This window comes from Lithobates pipiens, unplaced genomic scaffold, assembly GCF_037356315.1.
Source record: "Lithobates pipiens isolate NorthernLeopardFrog02 unplaced genomic scaffold, aLitPip1_a1.2 Scaffold_16, whole genome shotgun sequence".
In the NCBI taxonomy this organism is placed as follows: Eukaryota; Metazoa; Chordata; class Amphibia; order Anura; family Ranidae; genus Lithobates; species Lithobates pipiens.
The window spans coordinates 551,703,567-551,728,403 of record NW_027507748.1 but is presented as its reverse complement, the minus strand read 5'-3'; the positions used below and the strand labels follow the sequence as shown (position 1 = coordinate 551,728,403).

At 41.5% G+C, this 24,837-nt stretch overlaps 1 protein-coding gene and 1 long non-coding RNA gene across 2 annotated transcripts in view; both read left to right on the top strand.

Annotated features, from left to right (window-relative positions):
* The window catches only part of STAT2 (signal transducer and activator of transcription 2), a 217,769-nt gene extending 203,044 nt beyond the window's left edge, over nucleotides 1–14,725 (top strand). Inside the window, exon 25 of the transcript XR_013274624.1 lies at nucleotides 14,203–14,725. The gene's annotated coding sequence lies outside the window, so the exon portion shown is untranslated. The remainder of the gene's footprint in view (nucleotides 1–14,202) is intronic.
* Nucleotides 14,726–21,353: 6,628 nt separating this feature from the next.
* Nucleotides 21,354–24,504, top strand: LOC143983600 (uncharacterized). The gene is made up of 2 exons (XR_013274623.1): nucleotides 21,354–21,472; nucleotides 23,715–24,504. It is a non-coding gene; the product is annotated as an uncharacterized LOC143983600 (long non-coding RNA).
* The last annotated feature ends 333 nt before the right edge of the window (nucleotides 24,505–24,837 follow it).

Sequence of the window (24,837 nt, the reverse complement as noted above, 5' to 3'; positions counted from 1 at the left end):
CGGAGTATGGAAAAGGGGCACATGGAAGAGGCGCTGAAGAGGTGTATGCCTGGTCACTGACAGGTGAAGCCGCCTGTTAGTCGTGAGCCTAGCTACTAGCAGGTGACTATTGCCCCCCCCCCAGAAGTCCGGCATGTGTTTGGGGACCTACCTCGGCTGGTGTCCGTGTACAGGAGTGGTGAGCTTTATGTTTGTCCATGGCAGCCATTCTGTGTCATTTTCTGTATGTTTTTGTTTTCGTGCTCTGTGTCTCTTGTGTCCCCCATACATCGCTCTGCGGTGTATCTGGCAAGCTGGGCGGCTGGTTTCCTTGCGTTCCAGCCGCCCAGCTACTTCCTCGTTCGCCGCTAGGTCGTTCTGCGCATGAGCGAGACCGGCGCTAGGACGAGGCTTGGTTCGCGCATGCGCGTTGCGGGCTTCGCGCATGCGCACTAACCTTTTTTTATGGCGTAATTTGTGACGTCATTAAGGAGGCAGTTTTAAAAACAGAGAACAGCTTGCAGAGCCTCTGGGATGCTTGTAAAGCCTGCAGTGCCATTCCTGAGCCCTGATTTCTTCAGCATTAGGTATGTGTCTATGGGGAAAGGTCAGTTTATCTTTGCTTATCCTAGCTGTTCTCTGTGTTTAATTGGGGCTGTTTTATTTCCAGCCCTGATGGATCCCTTGGATGCCTCGCTGCCTGCTAGTGGCCAGCCCTCTCGTAGCAGGTACTTTTTTTTGGGTTATCTGCCGGGGGGGGGGGGGGGGGCCGTGGAACATTAGGGGATGTTCTGCTAACACTGCTGGTTACTCCCTTTTTCAGCCCTTCTAGGTCTACTCAACGCCGGAGTTCTCACCGAGGAAGTGATTCCTCAAAGTCGCACCGCCGGCATTCCTCTTCCAGATCCAGACGTCATGATTCTCCTGCGAGAACTAGTCTCCATAGCCGGGAACCTTCCCGCCCTTCTATAGTTTGCCTAAGTCACGCAGCTGAAGGTTTATGCTGGGGGTGCAGGACGCAGGTTCCCGCTGACAAGTCCCTTTGTGATGCCTGTTATGTCAAAGCGACAGGTGGAAGGAGTGACTCTGACCAACAGCTGAAGTCTATGGTGGAAAAATTGGTCAAGGACAGTCTAAAGAAATTTGAAGCTCCCCATTTGTCTCCCATAGAGTCTCCAAGGTCTCCGGGGAGGGATGCTTAGGCCCAGGACACATGGGATTCCTCTTTGCCTAGCCATCCGTCTGCTGTCCTCTCAGATAGTGAATCTGAGGAAGAAGAGTCTGGTTCGGGTTTTGACTTTTCCTTGCTTCCTCCTTTGGTCAAAGCCATTAAGGAAACACTGAACTAGGAAGAGCCGGTAGTGGCTCCGGCGAAGCAAAGAAAGTTTTTTAAACAATTAAAGATGGGGCGTATTAGCTTCCCTTTCCTCTCAGAGTTGGGAGAAGTGATCTCGGATGAGTGGAGCAAGGTAGAAAAAAAGAATTCTCTTCTATCTAAGATCCAGAGACTTTACCCTTTTAAGGAGGAAGAAGTTAAATATTTGGAGTCTTCCCCTCTGGTGGATGCGGCAGTAATGAGACTGATCAGACATGTGACCCTTCCTCTTGAGGACACAGTCTCTTTTAAGGATGCTCTGGACAGGAGAATTGATTCTGACCTGAAGAGGATCTATCTTACGGCTGGCATGGCCTGTAAACCAGCTCTGGCCTAAGCGGCTCTGTCTAGAGCGATGGAAGTTTGGTCTGATAGTGTTGATGAAACACTCAGAAACGTCTCAGAAGTTCTTGCCAAGGGTTCTCCCATTCAAGAACTAAGACTGGCTTCGGCTTTCTTGGGGGAGGCCTTGATCGATATTATCCGACTGGTGGCTCGAGTTATGCTCTCATCTGTAACTGCCAAGCGTTCCCTGTGGCTCCGTCCTTGGCTAGCCGATCCCGCTTCTAAGCAGGTTTGGTGCCATATTCCCTTTGATGGTTCTTCCCTTTTCGGCAATTTGCTGGATAGTGCTATAACTCGGGCCACCGGGGGTAAGTCGGGGTTTCTCCCCCAGGATAGGCGCCTGCAGAGTCAAAGGGGATCGTTCCCAAGAAAGCAGGGTCAAGACCGTGCCAGGGAGGCATGCACTTACAGGCCTGGACGGGAATTCTCCAGATCTTGGAGGTCCAGACAGACATCTCTCAAAAAATCTGCAAAGGGCAGTTCGATGGGGGAAAAGGAACCTACTAAGTCCTTTTGAGATCAGGCCTGTGCAGGCGGTCCGGGTGGGAGCTCGTTTGTTCCAATTTTGGCACGTCTGGGTGGCCTCCATCCAGGATTTTTGGACCGTCAAGACGGTCTCCTTCGGGCACACTTGGTCGTTCAGCAGTGTCCCTAAACTCAAGTGTGTTCCCACATCCATTCCAAGGTCGGAAGAAAAAAGACAAATTCTTTTAGCCTTTGTTCCAGACAACCAACGCGGCATGGGAATGTATTCCCCTCTTTTCCTGGTCCAGAAAAAGAACGGTACGTGGAGACCCGTAATAGACTTGACTCATCTAAATCGCTTCATAAGAAAGGAGAAATTCAAAATGGAAACTCTGTCCACGATTCAACAGTCAGTGCAGCCAGGGGACTGGCTTGTCTCAATAGATCTCAAAGACGCCTATTTTCACATCCCGGTGGCCACAGAGTTCCAACAGTTTCTTCGTTTCTCCATTGGCCAGCTTCATTTACAGTTTACCTGCCTTCCTTTCGGTCTGTCAACCTCCCCTCTCACATTCTCGAAGGTCCTTCTAGCAGTTGTAGCATTGTTGAGAATCAGGAAAATCCGGATTCATCATTATCTGGACGATTTGCTTCTTCTGGCTCAGGACAGGGATTGTCTCTTGAAACACAGGGATCAAGTTATCGCAACCCTCAAGGAATTCGGGTGGCTCCTGAATTTGGAGAAAAGCCAGTTAGTTCCTACACAGTCTCTCGTGTTCCTCGGTGCTCTGTTCAATACGGCAAAAGGTACCATCTCTCTGCCCGAGGAGAAGGTTGCAGTAGTGCGGGACAGGATCTACCTGGCCCTCTCTTCGTCTCGTTTCAGTGCTCTTCATTGCCTAAAGATCATAGGCACCATGGTGTCCACCATACCGATGGTGAAGTGGGCACAGTGGAGGATGCGCCCCTTTCAAATGGGTTTCCTTCACCAATGGTCGGGAGAAAAGGTCCAGTCCATCGAGATTACTCAGACCATGAGAGGTTCCCTCCTCTGGTGGCTTCATCGAGAGAACCTGTTGAATTGCCACTCCCTTCTTCCAATCAAATGGATCACAGTGGCGTCAGATGCCAGAAGTGGCTCAGGGCATTTGGGACTTTCCCTCTCGGGGAATAGTGTCAAATGTGCTAGAACTATGAGCAGCCTTCCTAGCGTTGTTGGCATTTCCGCATCTGATAGTGGGAGCATCCATAGTCCTCAGGCTGGACAATACGACTGCGGTCGCCTACGTAAGGAAGCAAGGGGGCACCAGAAGTCGGTCTCTGCTGCGGGAAGTGGATCCAATAATGCGTTGGGCCCAGAAGAATCTGGCCAACCTAACAGCAGGCTATGTGCCTGGAGTTCTCAACGTCCAAGCGGACTTTCTCTCACGAGTCCACTTGGACAACAACGAGTGGGCCCTTCACGAAGATGTGTTTCAGTGGGTTCTATCCCTGGGGATTTCTCCAGAAGTAGATCTCTTCGCCTCCCATTTCAACAGGAAGCTAACGAGGTTCTATTTGAGGTTCAAGGATCCGCAGGCCTACGGGATAGATGCCCTAACAGAGCAGTGGTGGTTCCACAAGGCATACGCCTTCCCTCCAATTCCAATTATTTTTCAGTTCCTGAAGAGACTCAGATGGGAGGAAGTGGAGGTGTTGGCAATAATTCCGCATTGGCCCAACAGGCCTTGGTTTCCTCTCCTATCCCTCCTCAGTTTTCAGGACCCAGTTCCTCTCCCATCCAGACGGGACCTGCTCTCCTAAGGCTTGATTCTCCATCCATGTCCGGCTCACCTTCAGTTGAGGGCCTGGTTCTTGAGAGAGGAAGGCTGTAAGCACTAGGGTGTCCTAAGGAGGCCATTTCCACCCTCTTAAGTGCAAAGAGAAGAAGTACTAATAAAGTGTATGAACGGATCTGGGCCAAATTTGTATCTTATATGTCTTCCAGAACTAGTTCCTACGTTTCACCTGCAGTTCAATACGTTTTGGGTTTCCTGCAATCCTGTTTGGACTTACCCTTGTCAGTTAGTTCCCTTCGGGTTCAAGTCTTGGCTATCTTCGCATTTACAGGGGTTCCGTGGGCCAAGCATGCCCTTATCCAGCAGTTCTTCAAAGGTGCAGTAAGATTGAGACCCCAGAGAAAACCCAGATTCCCTAAATGGGATCTGCCTCTAGTTCTGGACTTTTTTTCTCAATTCAATAAGGCTCTTTCCATCAGAGAACTCACCTTGAAAACTGCATTCCTGGTGGTGGTCACCTCGGCAAAATGAGTATCAGAGATTCAGGTTCTAGGAGTCAAAGAACCCTTTCTAACTTTTTTCCGGACAGGGTGGTCCTAGTTCCAATGTTGGGGTCAAACCCTAAGGTCACCTCGATTTTTCATGAAAATCAGGTAATCTCTCTACCCACATTCAGATCCTCGGATTCCTCAGAAGTTCATCCACTTGATGTTGGTCGCTCATTAAAGCTATATTTGGAGGCTACAGCTCCATTCCGGCAGTCGGACTTCCTGTTCGTTCTGTTCTGTGGGAAGAACAAGGGCACTAGAGCATCAGTCAGGTCAATTGCGGCATGGATAGTTCAAGCAATCCAGTGGGCGTACAGAGAAAAGGGCTTGGCTCCTCCTCAGGCGGGGACGGCGCATTCGACCAGAAGTCTTTCTACCTCGTGGGCGGCCTCTCGCCATGTGGCTCCTGACATGATATGCAGGGCGGCTTTGTGGTCTTCAATACACACCTTTATGTCTCATTATTGTGTTGAGCCGGTGGCTCTATCCTCAGTTGACTTTGGTGTTAAAGTTTTGTCGGTTGACGGTGTCAAATAAATCTTTGTTATGCAGCATTTTGTCCACCCGGGTGTGTTTTGGCGAGTTATTCCCCACACGTTGGCTGCCATAGAGTCTGTCAGAAAAACTGAAAATTTATGTCAAAATACTTACCGTAATTTTCCTTTCCTGATGGACTCCATGGCAGCAGGAGTTCCCTCCCAAATGGCTGGAGTAGGATAGTTACCGAACACGACCTCTGGCAGGGAGCAAAGATTTATGGGAGTATCGTCCTATAGGGTAATGGAGGCGGGACTAAACCCACACGTTGGCTGCCATGGAGTCCATCAGGTAAGGAAAATTACGGTAAGTATTTTGACATAAATTTTCTGTTATGTATCCCATCCATCTTGGCTTTGTTAAATATTATGGCAACTGTATTGTAATTAACCTCATCTTAATAGTTTTTTTCCTCTCAATAAGGGTTTATTACAAAATTACAAAATTGTTATCTTAATCTAAACTAAACCCATTTTATAAATTTCCCAAATAACCTGGATTTTGTTTCCAACCAAAGGATGTCTAAATCCGTTACACTATATCTATATTATTATTAAAATTGTTAAACTCATATTAGAAATGAATACTCAAATGATAATTTCAATATCACACCCTAATTCTAATATATATCCAGAGATATATTTTCTTAAATTAGGACATTTTACTTCATTTCCCTTTTTTAAATGCACTGTTTCCACTATCAAAGTATATTCAATTTGTGTAATACACGGTTAAATGTAATCTTCATTTTACCATGTTTGGAAAACAGATACAAAATAGTTGTGATCACATTGTTTATCATGTGTCCTTCCAGCTTATCACTGATCTGTCATCCCAGCTAGATTCTTTCATGAGAGCGCAAAGGAGTGTGCATACCTGATATACACAAGAGATAGAACTAAAGGTTCCAGCATTCACACACATACATGAATATCTCTCTAAAATCACTTACATTTTTCCCATTGAACACATGCATATCATTCTCTCACTTTATTTTAATTCTCTTTAATATTTCCCTGCTTAAAATCTTCTTTCCTTATTTTGTTATGATATCCTTTGCATCCCATGTATTGTAATCCCATACGTCATATACTCCAGCTTCTATGATCAGACGAGCAACCATAGTGCTCATCCCATCTTCCCTCTCTGACAACATATAAAGCATTCTGTTTTGCCTCTCATTTCTCTGTTATTACTTTAATAGTTGTAGTGGCTGACCCAAAATTCATCCCACAACTTAACATCAAAATGTCCCTTTCTGTCCAGTGTTAATTGTCACCCTTGATCCATCCTGCTCACATAGATAGCTGTTTACTCTGCATGATTCTTAGTCCCTGTGGACTTTGGTAACCAAGTTACCCAATGTTGAATCCATGTCCACTTTAACCATTAATCTAGGGGCTCAGTATAGGCGGAACCGCACCTTCGGTTCATATATAGCGCTCCTCCTGTCGCTGTGGATTTTTGAGGGTCTCTTACCCTTCATTCCCTTACTTAATTTAATGCCCATAATGACTGGCCAGTCTTCTCTATGTGTGCCTATACCCTCTTGCCTCTAAACTACTTGTACTACATTTACATGTGAACAGCACTATTCTTCCCTTTCTTATCTATAACACTCCGATGTGCAGTAGACAGTGACAAAATACATATAACCACCAATCAATACAGTTTGATTAAGGGGAGTAAAATAGGTACCCTTTGTCCCAAAAATGCCTTACCGATCAAGGAAGTCTGATAACTCAAAAGTAAGCAAAAGGCTTACCTCAGTCGGCTGATTATCAGAAATTCCCGGATTGTCTCAAGCTCATTGTTTTGGATTATCAGGGCCACCTGTAAATCCTCCTCCTAGGCAAAGCTCGCCACCTGACCTGGTCATTTTAAACTCTGGTGTTTGCGCCCGTACAATTGTATGTTTATGGTAACAAGGAGCGTTACATAGGCAGACTGAAAGCCCGTTCACACCGGGGCAACTCAGGATCTGACTTCAGGTCACCCCAAGTCGCCCCAAGTTGCGGTGTTGAGAAAATCAATGTTAGTTAATGGAGCCATCTTAATGTACACTACAGCACCAACTTCAAAAAAGGTTCCTGTACTACTTCAATCCGATTTCAATGGAAGTCGCCTCCAAGTCGGATCTCCATCTATATTGAAGCGACAATGTTACCTCTCTCACAGAATAATCAGCTCTCGAGCGGAAACTGGTATGCTCCTGGAGGGGGAACCCATGCCGTTTTTTTTTTAATTTGGCGTGGAGTTCCCCCTCAAGAGCTGATTATTCTCTGATTGGCCACGGCCAAAACCGCCTGGCCTGGGGCAACTTAAAGTCATGTTGTAAGTCACCCCAAGTCGTGTTGAAGTCGATCCAGATCGCGCTGTTATTCATACTCAAGTCGTGTCCAAGTTGCCTCCAAAAGTCGCGCTGGAAGTTGTGTTGTCCCTGTGTGAATGGACTCTAATTCTAATCAGGACTAAAAAGAAGGCAAAAATTTAATGAAAACATTATAAGTGCCGTGTGCACAGTAAGGGTAGTGTGCAATACATTCAAAATAGAATACAATTATATACAGAACTTACACATTTCCTTAACAGTATATATATATATATATATATATATATATATATATATATATATATATATATATATATATAAAATCTCTTAACCCTGCCTGGAGAAATATATATCCATATAGCATGTGTTTTTACCTGGATGCATAAGTAATTATAGTAGCTAGAGGGGTAAATCACCTATTCATATTCAGTTATTTTGTGTGATATTAATATATAAAATATTACCCTCACATTGTACTGGTTACCAGAGTTCCTAAATATTATATATATATATATATATATATATATATATATATATATATATATATACTAGCAACACTATACAATCAGATACACATTATGAAGATTGAACATTGTTTACAAAATATTACTTAGAAAATATATCAGATGAAATATTTCTGCCCTAAGAACGCTTGGTGGTTGAAAGATTTGAAATGTGGAAAACAGAATGGACTTTCCAGGCACATATAAAAAACTGTATCAAAAAAATGTTAATAATTCATAATGCTATTTATACAAACACACATTGAGGATAATGCAAATTAATTAGATTATACAAAGACAAAACACAAAATAAAGGAAAAAAAACACAAGGACCTATTAATCAGCCCAAACTAAGAGCACAACCACTAGTGTACTTCCTGTGGAGTATTAGTGTTAGGATCAGATGACCTCCACTAGGATGTGGCTTATGTTGATGGGGTGTTCATAGGTCCTGATAGTTAAAAAAATTGAATGTTCGACATGTTTCGTGATTTTCATATTATCGCTTCCTCAGGAGTTTCTGTTTAATTAAAAAGAGGATTTTTTTAGAAACAACAATTAGACTATGCATCTATGCATCGAGTGTAGACTCACCACACTTGGTATTTAGAAAACTGAAGCCTGCCCAGTCAATAAAAGGAACACTGCCGCCGCACCACAGAGCCCTCCTGGTGGATACAGGAGGGGGAGAGGTTGACCTCCAGAACCTGTTCCACCCAGAGAGGGACAAAACGGAGATCAGAGAACAGATTGAAAAAGCGGGGGTGCATCCGGTAAATAAAAAATAATAATAAGGATGTACATAAAATGTATACGATTCAAAAAGTATCATATGGAGCCAAGTTTTGTACTTACAGATTGCTACTACAGGCCTCTTTCCCAGGCTGTTGCCATAGGTTGAGAAAAACAATCCTTTGCACCGACTAAAATTGGTTTCTAAATAGGCAAAAAAACGGGATGGGATCAGAATAGAATAACATCCCAAACATTGGAAAATAATTCTAATGACATTATAATCATCCAATTTGCTAATTAACTAAAAGCCCTATGCTTGTTCTACTAACTAGTATAGTTACTGAAATGAAAAACTTCAATACCACCATCCAAAAATCAGAGGTGTTTTTTTTTTTCATTTACAGGATAGATAAACGGGATTTACGGGATTTTTTATGTGCTCCACTTATCCTTTAATACTATGCACATAGCCCCTATTATACAGCATAGGCCCATAGGACAAAAGATATGCCGGTATGGGCTGCATTGTTGTTCCACCAGGGGTTCAAAACACCAGTTAGTGGCCCCCAACTAGTTCAAAAAGCATTACCATTTACTAGTCATTGCAAGATTGAAAAAAACATTACACAACCTGGCCTGTACCTATAGAAACAGCGCTCGACTATGACAAGTAACTATAAAGGTATTACATTCTAAACAATAGCCAACTCCTAAATACATAACATACCTCGAGGGTCTGATCGCACTATGCCTTTAAAAGGCATAGACTGGACCTCTCCACACCACAGAAAGCCTGTGAGCTGTGGATCCCAGCACGCTGAATTTATGCGCCCCGTCCGAGTGATGCCATTGCATGTCTGACGTTCGCTCGGTCCGGCCAAACGAATACACCACGCACTCGCCAGGAGATACGCATGCATTGGACTGGGTAAATGTCTGCAGTGCCGGTCTCCCTGTGCACAAGCGTGGTGAGTAACGCTGCGTCGCAGCGTTGCCATGGTAGCCGTGAGCCGCACACCTTAGGCTCCACCCCTACATAAACAGAATGGAGGAAGGAGACCCATGCATGGTCCACGGCCTGGGCGGCCGCGCATTGTATCTGTCTGGACTCCAATTCGAGGAAAAGGGGGGGAGGGAACCCACTGGTGGTCAAGAGGGTGGCTACAGGAATACTAATATAATAGGCAGGGCAAGCAATGAGACATTACAAAACATGCAACACATGTTTATACATAGCACATAGCTGCTTAGAAGCACCGAGCAGCCATGCTTGTTACCATTGAACTATAATTACAATTAACATACATATCAAAACCTTTTTACATTTTATATTAAAACTTGCTGGGATCCTGAGATACCAAAGAGTCACAATATGGAAAAAAAACTAAATTGAACACATTGGAGAGACATGGACAATTGAGTTGCAATCAAAATATGGACAAAACCAGGAGGCAGTACCCCACAGGTCCCTCATAAGAAAGGCCTGTAGGATAGTACCTCATTAATTCCAGATGACCTAGTAGCCCCCAATCTCTCTATCCAATATGTCTCCTTTTGGAGAATTTTCTTATCCCAGTTGCCCCCATGCAGGTTCTGGGGTATCACCTCCAGCGCAATGAAATTGACCATACTCGTATCAAATTTGTGATATAGACCTAAATGGCGGCTAACGGGGGTAAGCATTTTGTCCATTGCGAATAGTAAATGTGAACATAAATGCGTTTTTTAAGGGAGCGGATTGTTTTTCCAACATAATATGCTCTGCGCTTACATCTCATTAAATAAACTACCCCTGGCGTATCGCACGTGGCATTGAATCGTGGGTGGAAATTCTCTCCATTGGATAACCTGAAGTTAGTACCTACTTGTACCTATGGACAGTAGATACATTGTCTGCATATAAAGATCCCATTTTGGGAAGTGTTGAGCTGGCGATTGGGTCTATAGTGACTGGCTGTTAATCTGTCGCCTATAGAGGGACTCTTACGGAAGACTATTTCCGGAATATTACGTACATGTCGATGGAGTGTTGGATCCTCACTTATTTTTAAAATATTGATTAATTGATTATTATAAACAGTTGGATAACTATTTCTCTAAAGTTGATAACCACCTTGTAGATGTTTCTGTAAGCTTCATTTTTACATTATAATTTTTGTATTTTCTCTTTCTGTTGACATAGCAAACATCTATTTTATTTCACGCTGTTGATCACTTACCTGTAGTATAGTAATGGTTGAATCCGTAAAATACAGATGTTCTGTCTAATTGTCATATATACATGGTTATTCACTCTACAGGGAAGTTTTATCATTTCTGTGTGATTTAAAAGGTACACAACACCCCCATTAGCAGGGGTTCCAATACATTTTCTTGATTTTATGTAACATTTACTTCTGTCAACCAATCTATATATAACCATTTTTGTATATGAATACATGTTGGGTGAATAAATCTCCTGTTCATATTGATTGATCCTGTATATTAAAAAAATTATCATCTAAAATTTACTCAATTATAATTACCGTGCAGAAAAATTATTCTCATAAGCATGGCAGATACCTGAAGAAGAAACCTGCTGTGTTCTCTTAAATTCTATTCATACAAGCTTTATGCCTTAAGTGAACCTATTCTACAACCATGCAAGGCCCTGCACAGCATCTCTTTAATAGTGGCCCCCACAGCTTACATATATATTCTGTTAGCTTCCCTGCAGCTTTGTTTACCTGTGGAAGCTACAAGAAAAATCTCAGTTCAAGCTTCAAGTTTCACTTTGGAGCTAATGAGGGCTTCTAGCTTCCACAGTGTTGAGGACACACTCTCATACCCCATGTGACATTTCTGGTTGCCAGAGCTGTCAATCACCAATCATTAATCACCAACATTGTCATGGGAGAAAGCAGGGCCGTCAAAATGGGGGTACAGCCCATACAACTGTAAGGGGCCAGAGGGTCTGGCCTGATGGAAAAAAGGCAGGGGCGGGAGTAGGGTAGCTTTGCGGCTGCTCTGGCTTTCAGAATTAGTGTGAACCGGCAGCTGGTGCTGCTCTGTGTCCTTGTGCTCGCATTGGGCTCTTTGCTGCCACCTCTGGAAAATTCCTGCATGGGCACTCCTCCTGTGTGCTGCACACGAGCTGGGACCAGGAACACCACCTTACAAGTAAGGGCTGTTGTACAAGTGAAGGGGAGGGGGTGGTTGTGTACATGTGTGTCTGTGTACGTGTGTGTGTGTGTGTGTGTGTGTGTACATATGTGTGTGCGTTTGTCTGTGCACATGTGTGTGTCTGTGTACATGTGTATATGTGTGTTTACATGTCTGCCTGTGTGTGTGTGTGTGTGTGTGTGTGTGTCATATATACACATGTGAGGGGGCTGAGACCATACAGGTTTGAGAGGGGGGCTGAGAGCATACAGGTGTGAGGGGGGCTGAGATCATAATGATGTGATGGGGCTGAGAGCATACAGGTGTGGGGGGGGGGGGGGCTGGTGGATTGGGATGTCTCTTTTGGGCAAAATATAATTTCCCACTGTTAAACCTTGACAGCACTAATGACTTCTAATATACCATGCATTTTCATATATTACATTGTATGAATGTTAAAATAAAAGTGTGTGCGCTGAAGGACTTAGCTAGTGGGCAGATTCAGTGGAACGGCTAGTGGGCAGGCCCTGGGGAATGTTGATGCCCAGGGGGGCCCAGGCCTAAAACTGTCTAAGGGGTCCCGTATTTTCTGATGGCTGCCCTAGGAGAAAGGAAAGTAACATACTTCCCCCATACCCATACGTATTGTTTTTTTGTTGTTATCTTCCTCTTTGTCTCTTATGGTCTGAATTGGAGAAAAGGGAAATATAAGTAAAAAATGCTGCATGAGCCCACATTGAAGTAAACAAGTTGTTTTTCCCTGCATGGTACTTAGGACCATGCCTAATAGTATTTAAATAATTTGCATGGTTTGTCATGGTGGCCCGGGGTATGGCTTGTCTATGCAGGCTGGGTGTATTTTTTTGTGCACAAGGTGTCCTTTAACCACTTAAGGACTGGAAGATTTCCCCCCTTAATGACCAGGCCATTTTTTTTGCGATATATGGCACTGCTTCGCTTTACAAACTGCCTCTTCACAAATTTACAATTGTGCGGTCATGCGATGCTGTACTCAGACAAAATTTACATCCTTTTTACTTTCTTCTGGTGGTATTTGATCACCTCTGCGGTTTTTAATTTTTTGCACTATGAACAAGAAAAGGCTGACAATTTTTAAAAAATAACAATATTTTTTATTTTTTACTATAATAAATATCCCAAATTAAAAAAAAAATGAATTTCTTCATCAGTTTAGGTCAATATGTATTATCCCACATATTTTTGGTAAAAAAATCGCAATAAGCGCATTTTGATTGTTTTTGCGCAAAAGTTATAGTGTCTACAAAATAAAGAATAGATTTTAGTTTTTTTTTTTTTTACTAGTAATGGCTGTGATTGCCAATTTTAGCAGGACTGCGATATTGCGGCGACAGATCGGAGACTTTTGACACTTTTTTGGGACCCTTGACATTTATACGGCGATCAGTGCTATAAAAATGCACTGATTACTGTATAAATGTCACTGGCAGGGAAGGGGTTAACACTAGGGAATGATCAAGGGGTTAAATGTGTTCCCTGGGAGGTGTTTATAACCTGGGGGGCAGTGTACTGACTGGAGCAGGAGAGAAATCACTGTTCCTTACCACTAGGAACAGACGATCACTCTCTACTCCCCTGACAGAACGGGGATCTGTTTGTTTACACTGATAAATACCTGTTCTGCCTCCCTGTGGCGCTATTGCGGGTGGCCGGCGGACATCACGGCCGCTGGACAGGTGCACCAGCTCCCCCACTGTGCAGCGTGCACCTGCTATACATGTTTAAAATACTGATGTACAGCTACAGCGATTTGCGGGAACGAACCGACCTGCTGCAGTAAAATGACGGCAAGTGGTAAAAATTACTCTGTCAATTTAACAAAAAAAATTACACTGCTATCAGATAAAAGCACAGGCAATTAGAGGCATATGTCTACAGCAGCTTTCATCTTCCCCAGCTAAGAGGACGATGAAAGCCATCTGCTGAATCACAGGTTGTTCTGAATAGGGAAAGTTCCAGGATATCCTGGCAATGTTGGCATTTGCCCACTCCATGATGCCTCATGCATGTTCCTCTTGGTCAGTTAGATTGCCCATCATAGTGTTGGACTACATGGAATAACTGGAATACAGGAAAGGAAGGCTAATCTTCAACACTAGCAGAAAGCTTTGGACAGCGTTTCACTTTTTCCACATTTTGTTATGTTACAGCCTTATTCCAAAATTTATTACATTGATTATATTCCTAAAAAATCTACAAACAATACCACATAATAACAATGTAAAAGAAGTTTGTTTGAAATCTTTGGAAATTTATTAAAAATAAAATACAAAAAAAAATCATATGTACATAAGTATTCACAACCTTTGCTCAATACTTTGTTGAAACACCTCTGGCACCAATTACAGCCAAAAGTCTTTTTGAGTATGATTTTACAAGCTTGGCACACCTATTTTTGACCAGTTTCTCCCATTATTCTGTGTAGGACCTCTCAAGCTCCATCAGGTTGGATGGGGAGCATCGGTGCACAGCCATTTTCAGAAAAGAAAAGGCAACAGTAACTCGAATAAACACTCATTACAACCAAGGCATGTAGAATACCATCTCTAAATGCACAACTGTCAGGGCTGGGCTCAGCCCTTCCTTCTCTAAGCTGGCCGCTCAACTGTCGGCTAATTGCCAGCTCCTATCTCTCCACAGTTACTCAGCTGTTGATGATATCCTGCTCGTCAGTCATGCCTACTACTACTAAGCCGTTCAGCCCATTGGATCTCTGCCTTCGCCTTGGTCAACAACACAGAAACTATCGCCTGTGATCCTGTTCAAGACTTGCTTTGCTGACATCCCTTCTGGCTCCAGATCCTGCTTGCTGTTCCACTACATTGATCCCTGACTTCTTGCTTGGCTGACTTTCCATTTCGGTTACTGAACCGAAATGGACTTTTATTATTAAACAAGTGTGATTTAACTGTACTTCTGTCTCGGCCTGATTTCATGGTTTCTGACACAGATCTCTCCAGAGATGTTCAATTCAGTTCAAGTCTGGGCTCTGGCTGGGCCACTCAAGGACATCCACAGGGTTGTCCCATAACCACTCTGTCAGGAAGATCCTGCCAGCAAGAGTCAGTCTGGACCTTCCGCCGCACGTTCACGTGTGCGCGGGTGCGCACGCGCGCTTGTGCGTGCTTGCGCCTTTTTGGCGCCAGGCGGGCTACTTAACTTGATCTGTCACATTGAACTCTTGCTGTCTGATCTACAGCGTGTGTGTATCCGGACCCTGAGAACCTGCCACCTGTGATCTTTGACCCAGCTTGTCTACCTAACATTCCTACTATCCGCCTGTACCTGATCCCAGCCTGTCTGACTGCCCGTCTGCTTAATCCTTCGGTACCTTTGCTGTCTGCCTGATTACCGACCCAGCTTGTCCGACCATCCTCCTGCTTGCTCCTTGGTACCACTGCTGACTGCCTGACCTCCGATCCGGCCTGTCTGACTTCCCTGCTTCCAGCAACCTGGTTCCTGGTGCCCGTCTTCTGTCCTGCCGCCAGTTGTTGTTCCAGCCCTTGCATGCAGTCCAGCTTCAGCCTGAGTTCCTGCTCCTGTGTCCCGGCTCCAGCTGTCCACCTGCTGTTCTGCTACAGCCTGCTGCACCTGCCTGCTGAGCCAACTCCTTCCCGGTCTCAGCCTTCTCCTGATCCTGCTGGAGGTCCTGCTACAAGTCCTTCCTGGGTTCTGGACCCCGCCGCTGCTGTTCATCCTGCCAGGCACTCGTGCCACTCCGGACTCTTATGCTCCCTGTATACTCTACCAGGGCCCTCAAGTCGGAGCCGCAAGAGAGGTCTCTTCCTGCAGGTCGGGCTCTTCCACTAGGTATGTGACACACTCCTTTGTTATCTTGGCTGTGTGATTACAGTCATTATCCTGTTGGAAGATTAACTTTTACCCCAGACTGAGGTCCAGAGCACTTTGGAGCAGGTTTTCATCAAGGATTTCTCTGTACATTGCTGCATTCATCTTTCCCTCAATCCTGACTATTCTCCCAGTTCCTGCCGCTGAAAAACATCCCCACAGCATGATTCTGCCACCACCATGCTTCACTGTAAGGATGGTATTGGCCAGGTGATGAGCGCTGCCTGGTTTCCTCCAGACATAACGCTTGCTATTCAGGCCAAAGAGTTCAATCTTTGTTTCATCAGACCAGAGATTTATGTTTCTCATGGTCTAAAAGTCCTTCAGGTGCCTTTTGGCAAATGCCAGGTGGGCTGCCATGTGCCTTTTACTGAGGAGTGGCTTCCATCTGGCCACTCTGCCATACAGGCCTGATTGGTGGAGTGCTGCAGAGATGGTTGTTCTTATGGAAGTCTCTCCTCTCTCCACAGAGAAACACTGGAACTCTGTCAGAGTGATCATCAGATTGTAGGTCACCTCCCTGACTATGGCTCTTTATCCCCAATCGCTCAGTTTGGCCAGGCGGTCCATTCTAGGAAGAGTCCTGGTGGTTCCAAACTTCTTCCATTTACAGATGATGCAACCCACTGTTACATAGTTACATAGTTAGTCAGGTTGAAAAAAGACACATGTCCATCAAGTTCAACCACAAAAAATAAATAAATAAATAAATAAATTAATTAATAATAATAATATCATACAATCCCATATACCCAATTCTATACCCACAGTTGATCCAGAGGAAGGGAAAAAACCCCAGGAGAGCATGATTCAATTTGCTAAAGCAGGGGAAAAAATTCCTTCCTGATCCCCCGAGAGGCAATCGGATTTTCCCCGGATCAACTTTACCTATAAATGTTAGTACCCAGTTATATTATGTACACTTAGGAAATAATCCAGGCCCTTCTTAAAGCAATCCACTGAGCTGGCCAGAACCACCTCTGCAGGGAGTCTATTCCACATTTTCACAGCTCTTACTGTGAAGAAACCTTTCCGTATTTGGAGATAAAATCTATTTTCCTTTAGACGTAAAGAGTGCCCCCTTGTCCTCTTTGTTGACTGTAAAGTGAATAACTCAACACCAAGTTCACTATATGGACCCCTTATATATTTGTACATGTTGATCATATCCCCCCTTAATCTCCTCTTATCAAGAGAGAATAAATTCAGTTCCTCTAATCTTTCCTCATAGCTGAGTTCCTCCATGCCTCTTATCAGTTTGGTTGCCCTTCTCTGCACTTTCTCCAGTTCCCCGATATCCTTTTTGAGAACTGGTGCCCAAAACTGAACGGCGTATTCCAAATGAGGTCTTACTAATGATTTGAACAGGGGCAAAATGATATCTCTCTCTCTGGAGTCCATACCTCTCTTAATACAGGAAAGGACTGTGCTGCAGACATTTTTGTTTTACCCTTCCCCAGATATGTTCCTTAATACAATCCTGTCTCAGAGGTCTACAGACAAATCCTTGGACTTCATGGCTTGTTTTGTGCTCTGACATGCACTGTTAACCGTGGGCCCTTATATAGACAGGTATGTGCCTTTCCAAATCCCATCCAATCAACTAAATTTACCACAGATGGACCCCAATCAAGTTGTAGAAACATTTCAAGGATCAGTGGAAACAGGAGTGTCATGGTAAAGGATGTGACTACTTATGTAAATATGATTTTTTTTTTCATTTTTTATTTTTAATAAACAAACTCCTTTCACGTTGTCATTGTGGGGTATTGTTTGTAGGAAAATAATGAATTGAATGCATTGAATGAATGCATTTTGGAATAAGACTATAACAAATAATAATAAAAAGTGAAGCGCTGTGAATACTTTCCAGATGCACTGTATACTTATCTAGTTATTTTCAAGCTTTCAAGACACATAGAATTTGAATACATTATTTTATTTAATTACAAAATAAAATAACAAAATGTCAAAATAAATAAATATTATTATTATTATTATTATTAATATTATTATACAGGATTTATATAATGCCAACAGTTTACCATACATAAAATACATTTTAAATAAATAAATAAATAAATAAATACATAGACACATTAACAATCAATAGAGTATAAAGTACAATTTAGAAATGCACTTTAAAGTACTTTTTTTTTTACTTGAAGTGTTAAAAGTTTAATTTTTAGGGATAAGATAAGTGTTCAGAAGAAGATAAAAGTTGAGCAATGCTGTTGTCATAGAAAAAACAAACAAACAAATCTTAAATTAAATAAATAAAATAAATATAATTTCTTAGAAATACCTAAAGAATAAAGTATATTTGTTAAATACAATTTAAAGTATTTTCCTTTTTTTAATAAAGTGTTAAGTGGGTCTCACTGTGCCTGCTAGTCATCCTTCTACTCATGCTAATACAGACACAGTGGATGCAGTGAAATGATTCAGCCTTGTACTGCTTCTCAATTGCCCATACCTTTCTAAATGAATCAAGGTTTAATGGAAAGCAGCAGAGAAGTCAAGTGGCATTTTAAGAAAAAATTGTACAGAAAGAAATATAGAAACCGCCATCTCAGTCCTTGTGTAAATGCTAGTTGAATGGACTCCACACTTTATACTGGATTCAGTACTTTCAGAGTTGCTAACATGAAACAAGTACACAGTATGAACTCCTGATCTGCATACTTACACTGGTCAGTGACTTAAAAACTAGCATTTCCAGAAAGAAGGTTTACTGATGGCAACCTCTATATTTCTCCCAGTGCAAGTTTCCTATAGTGTTTACACATCCTTCCCATTGAGTTATAAAAAAAGGTTTTGACAGTCCCTTATATTTGCTAACAAGGTCTAATTAGGCAAAGACATATAAATGTGTAATTTTTAAAGTGCTGTAAGCCAAAGCAAGCACTATGTCTGCTATGGCCGGACCAGTGAAAGACACATGATGGTCCAATTTGTAGCTACACTTACCACATTATATTTAGACAAGGTCCTACAAAATCTGCCATTCCCGTGGATGAGCTAATTATATTAGACTAATATGTAATCTAAATAAACTAGTAGCATAGCTGACAGAGTTGAAGCTAGTGACCAAGATATATATATATATCTTTTCATCAAGAACAGCAAATGTCTGAAAGCAGAATTTTTCAGGCTTCCTTCTTTAAATGTCACCTGACAAAAAAACACTGCAAATACTCCAAGCTTGGTAGAACCTGACAACTCCATGCTTTGAAGGAAGTCATTTTGTGAGGACCACTACTGTATTTTAATTTTTAAATTACAGGTACATGGCTGAAATAATGGCATATAACTCATTTTATAGCTTAGTGAGTTGAGCCTAAATACAGAAATACAGAAAACCCTTGTCCTAATAATAACAGGAGTTCCTATAAAACTAACATGCTGCTGTCTTATCAATATTGGCTGGACCCAGAGGCACCATCAACCAATGTCCTAAGATACAGAAAGCTGATTCAATCCATTGGCCTTAATTTCAAATTTCATTTTTTTCTGTGCCCCTTTCTATCTCCATTGCAGACAACTGTGGACCTTTTCCTGCATGTATTACACAGATTAGCTAATGCTCATAGAATTATTACTGTATATACACTGCAGTGCAGTTGGGTACTGATTATGAAGGATACAAAGAGACCACTCAGTGCTGCTAAATGAGAGCACAAACTGGGAGTCCACTTTTTTAAAAAGTGGACATCCCCTTCAATATTACATAGTAGATGTTGTACAAAATGTTTTTTTTTTAATTTCAAATATAAGTTAGGCATGGCATATAATTCAATAAATATATAAATAATATATAAATAAATCAATCTAAGACGTGTATAGATATACACATAACTTATATACACATAGATACCATAGCTGTATAGACTTGTGCAGCTTAGTTTGCCTCTGTAGGGAAAAGGTGCACACTTTGGTACTTTACAGATTAATGTAAAGTTCCTACAGCCTGCACTGTAGGCACGTTCTATTAAATATATAATATTTAACAATGTAGAAAAGGAGATGGTCATTGTTTCTTCGCTAACCCGTGATTGGATGGATCCCCGACTGCAAAAACTCGAGCGATCAGTGAGCTGGAAGATGCAAGAGGTGTTCCAAACTTCTTTTTGATAAAGTCACTTGTTGCCTCTGTCGGTGGGGTGGTTGTGGTTTTGACGCTGTGAACCTATTTCCAAGAAAAAAAAAAATTTAAGACTACACATACAGCTGTATTGACATATACTGTATCAGAGATACAGGGATATTGCTGTAGCTAGTCTCATTTTCTAATTGTTTTAATGAAAAAAAGCTTTTTTTCTGGTTCAGTTTTTTTTTTTGAAGAAATTAGTACAAATGTTGCATAATCTAATAACACAAGCTTGCATATAAACATTGCAGTTATAAATATATCAGCTGGAGAATTAGGCACTAAGTTGTGATGGTAGTATCATAAGATGTCACCACAAATTGAGAAACAGCAGAGAGGTAATGACATAGCTCCCAACTGTCCCTGATTTCAAGGGACTGTCCCTGATTTGGAACAAAGTCTCTTTGTCCCTCTTTCATCCTCATTTAGCCCTCATTTTGGTCTGATCTATATAGTTGTATAGAAATGCACTATTTATCTTTCAAAAAGAGTTTCACAGTGCTAAACCTTTCATCCAGTTTCTAAATTGTTGCATTTGTAAATTTTAAAAGCCAGAATAAATGAATAGTAGTGGTTAAAATAAAAAAGCACTTGAGGGTTTAACTAATAATTTTTTGTATAATTATTTTTTAAGGGGCATGGCAGGGTGTGTGTCCTATCTATGCCTACATACATTTGCTAGGTGTCCCTCGTTCCCATCTCAAAAAGCTGGCGGAGGTATGGGTAATGAGGAGGAAAGGTTGGGGGTGGTGGGGCTTTGGGGGATAAGAAATAAATAAAAAAATTGAGGTCTTTAGATACTTTTTTTTAATGAGAAAGAAGGACTATGTTAGGTGAATGTTATATTTTTAGTCAACAATGGAAAATCATCTATTAAGATTTTATATTTTATACACTAGAGCCACACAGAGTTGCACTTGGGGTAGAAGGCAAGGCTTAAGACATTGCATTACATTAAATAACTCTAGTTCTGCCTTTATGTCTGTTTTTCAAAGAATTCAATTTTATCAGATCCTAAGGATGTTCTTATTCTCACTTTTCTGGGTTCAAGAGAAAATAGACAGCCATAAAAAACACAAATCAAATACATTTTGAATACGCAGTATTTATACAAAATTAGTATATATTCACACTACAACGGTGTCATGTCAAGGGGATTCTAGCTCTATTAGTACACTTGCAACAAAACCGTTTTTCATTTCCACTAACAATACATTTTTCAGGACAAGCTTTTGGGGGTCTACCCCCTTCTTCTTGGTCCAAGCAGCACTGCTTTGGGGCCCTCCAAAAGCTTATCCTGAAAAATGATCTATCAGTGCAAAAAAGAACAGCTCTCAACTGAATGGTCTCTTTAAAAACATACTCTGGCCACTAGGTGTCACAACTGTCACCCTATACTCTCCAAGCATGACTTTGAGAAGATTGAAACCTTGCCAGCATCAGATTAGCATTACTTTATTCACAGACTTTTAAAGGCTAAAAAAGATAAAAACAAATTTAATTTGAATAATGGTGTTAATTAACTTTTACCTGTAAGCATCGCACTAAATTGGATAAGACATTTTTGATGAGGTAGATTTCATGTTTCTTCTCATAGTTCCTTAGGTCATCTTCGGTTAATGAATCCAAAACGTTCTCGTAAAATGACAGCACATGGTAGATATTCTGCAAACATGTCTGTGGGAGAGACAACGTGGTAAGTTATGAAATCATCAAAGTACTTTGTATAGCATGATTGGAGTTGATAACCTAAACCAGACTTACCACACCTTCTCTAAAATATCAGCATAGTAAAACGGACAACTCCTTGATTAGTAATTGGGCACATCTCAATTTCATCATTATTTTATGATGAAACCAGTTATTAATTCATGCTTTCCCCTTGAGATAGTAATTTCCTAGGTCTGAACTTAACTTACCAATGTGGTAGATAGGGGACTTTTCATTATTAACTACCTAAATATGTTGCTGGCCTTCGTTCCCTGAAATGTTCCATGGTAAAAGTGTGCTAATAGGAACATTTCTTGCCCAAAACAAACATTTAAAATCCTTAAAGTATAACTAAAGGCAAAGTTCTGGATAAAGTAGAGAGGGATGAAAACATCTGTCGGGTTTTAATTGCTGTCTGTGCCCCCAATTAGGGAGAATATCGCCCTCTCTATTTGTCCTGTTTACCATTATCATTGAAAGTAAAAGAAAATCCAAAATTTTCGGTTGTCCCCAGAAAAATAATAGGGGGAAATCTTCCAATGGTGACGCTAGTTCTGGTGGCCTAAGGGTCCCCAAGGAATTTCCTTAATTTGCAGGGATTTCCTCTCACTTCCTGTTTGGCTATGGGACAGGAAGTGAAGGAAAGTCTCCGCAATGGGACACAGATGGCAAAAAAACGAATTCACAAGAGTTATAACCCTCCTTTACTCTAACCAAAATGAAAAAAAAAAAGTTTTTCCTATAGTTCTGCTCCAATTCTCGAACTATGGACTGTTAAATTGACAGATGAACTAATGCTATGGGCAACAAGACATAGAGCACATTTATAAACATTCCAAAACAGACCCTGAACTTAGAGGAAGCCACCGCATTAACTTTTACTCTAATTGGCATTCTGTTTGTTGAGAGAAGAATTAGGGGATTAAAGAAGAATTCTGGGCAAAACATTTTCTTTTTGTTTTGGAAAGACTGGGGGAGGGTTTGAACCCTTGTTTTTTTATGTTCTCTATGTCTGGGTTAGGGAGATTTACCCTTATTTCCTGTGCGCCCTCTGCTTTTGGTTAAGAAAAAGAGAATTTACCTAATAGGGGGAAACAGGTAGCAATAAAGTACAAGTTCTAAATCTTACCCAGTTCTACATTAAAGTGTCACTAAAGGCATTTTTTTTGGATGGCGTAAGGGTAAGGGAGGGTTATAATCCTTGTTTTTATTTTTTGCCATCTATGTCCCATTAGGGATATTTCTCTTAATTTCCTGTCGCATAGCCAAAACAGGAAGTGGGAGAAAACCTCTCCATAGTAAGGTAATTCCAGGGTGTCATCAAGGTTACTAAAACTACTGTCCCCAAGGGAAGATTTCCCCTCTATTACTGTTCTGATGTCAACCCAAAATTTGGGATATACTTTTTCTTTCACTTAATAATAATTCATAATAGTAAACAAGACAAGTAGAGAGGGTGAATCTCCCTAATGGGGGCACAGACAGCAATAAAAACAGGTGTTCTAATCTCTCTCGACCCTATACAAAACAAAAAAAATTGTATGCCAAATTGGAGTCTATTGCCGGCAACAGCACCGTCCGCAAAGTCGCTGTTGCACCAATTCCCAAAAGTAGTTTCTGCACTACTTTTGGTGACTTCGGGGGGGGGGGGGGTTTCAATAGACAGCTGTGCACGAACCCACAACACAAAGATGTCTGTCAAATTGCCCCCGTACTCGCAATGCAATTCGGGTTTGAAATCGTGCTAGTTCAGCTGAACTTGAACAATTTCAAACCCGCTCTTAGTGTGAACAAGGGCTAAGTGACACTTTCATAAATCCCTGTGGACACTGCAAGCAACAGAGAAAGGAATACACTGCATCTTTTACTCACACGGTAACTCCATATACTCCGATCTCTTCATTCATTTGGAATCCCATTAATAAACAGTAACTAATGATTGTATCCTCTGCCACCTGCTACATTTAACATGAGTGACCAACCTGTGGCCCTCCAGCTGTTGAGAAACTACAAGTCTCATCATACCTCTGCTTTGGGAATCATGCTTGTAACTGTCAGCCTGGCAATGCCTCATGGGACCTGTAGTTCCACAACAGCTGGAGTGCCACAGGTTGAGTACCCATGTAACATGTAATTAGTCCCAAATGTCTTTAAATTTTCAGATCTGTTCTAGAACTTCACAATTTTTCTTTAATTTGTGTTGATACATGTTTTTCTTCTTGCTTTAGACACCACACATGAAATGAGAGATTACCCGGGACTAGCTCAACTACTAGCAGTGGTATTCAGTACAGCAGTACATATGCCCAAAGTGCCAAGCTACTATTAATCTAGTTCAGTAATGTTAAACAGCTTTTTGAATTTGACACATGAAAAGGTAATTTGAAGAGATAATTGTTGGAATTCACATTTGTTGTTCTATGTGTTTCTATTAGAACATATTTGCTTCCTGGATCTGTGGGAAATTCTGCTGATGAGCAGAGTTCCTGAATAAATACTTGTGCTTGTGGTAGGTGTTTCAGTGATGTCACTCTCTAGTAACTTGTGAATTAAATGGCTACTTCCTCTATGTGTACATACTGGCACTGACAGATAGTAAAATCACTCGTAGTTGCTGGATAATGATTTGTTCTAAGGCTCTTGCATACCGTTTTATTTGATGAAAGGTCTTGGGGTCCACATCGATGTTCACACTGAATCCTGGGGATTTCCAGAAAAATGTTGTCATTGGCTTGCTGTAACAGATCACAAAAAGGTAATGTAATGATGGTTATGAGCCTTTTACCACACACAAAAGTAAAACTCAGGAGTGTGCATTACAGTGAATAACAATGAAGAGATATTACACATGAGATAACAAGCCAGGAATAAAATCAAAATAAATTAGATCACCAATGGCTTAACATTACCTGGATTATTTTTTTCTTAAATCAATACATTTATTCATCTCCTGTGCTTCTGAGACAGCATATTTGTAATTTTGTTACATGAGATCTGTAGTTTAAAGATAGACTAACAACCTTTGCCCCTATATTATAATTTTGGGGCAGTAAAATAAATAATTAACGGAGCACTCATTGCCCTGGACCTAGCAGGTATTGGTGGTCTCCATTAATGTCATCAATGGAAGTTTGCTACTCAACTGGGATCTATGATGAACGTACGGTTTGAATTTATTCAGAGATTTGCTACAAGGCTAATGCTGGCATTACATGTGCTCATTAAAAAAAAAAAAACTTCTTGTGTTTCCATGTAAAGCGAGCAAAAAATATAAATGAATAAGGTGACCTGTAGAACATGACAAAGAAGTCTACCAACATTTTCTGTCAATCAAAAGACATAAGATCACTG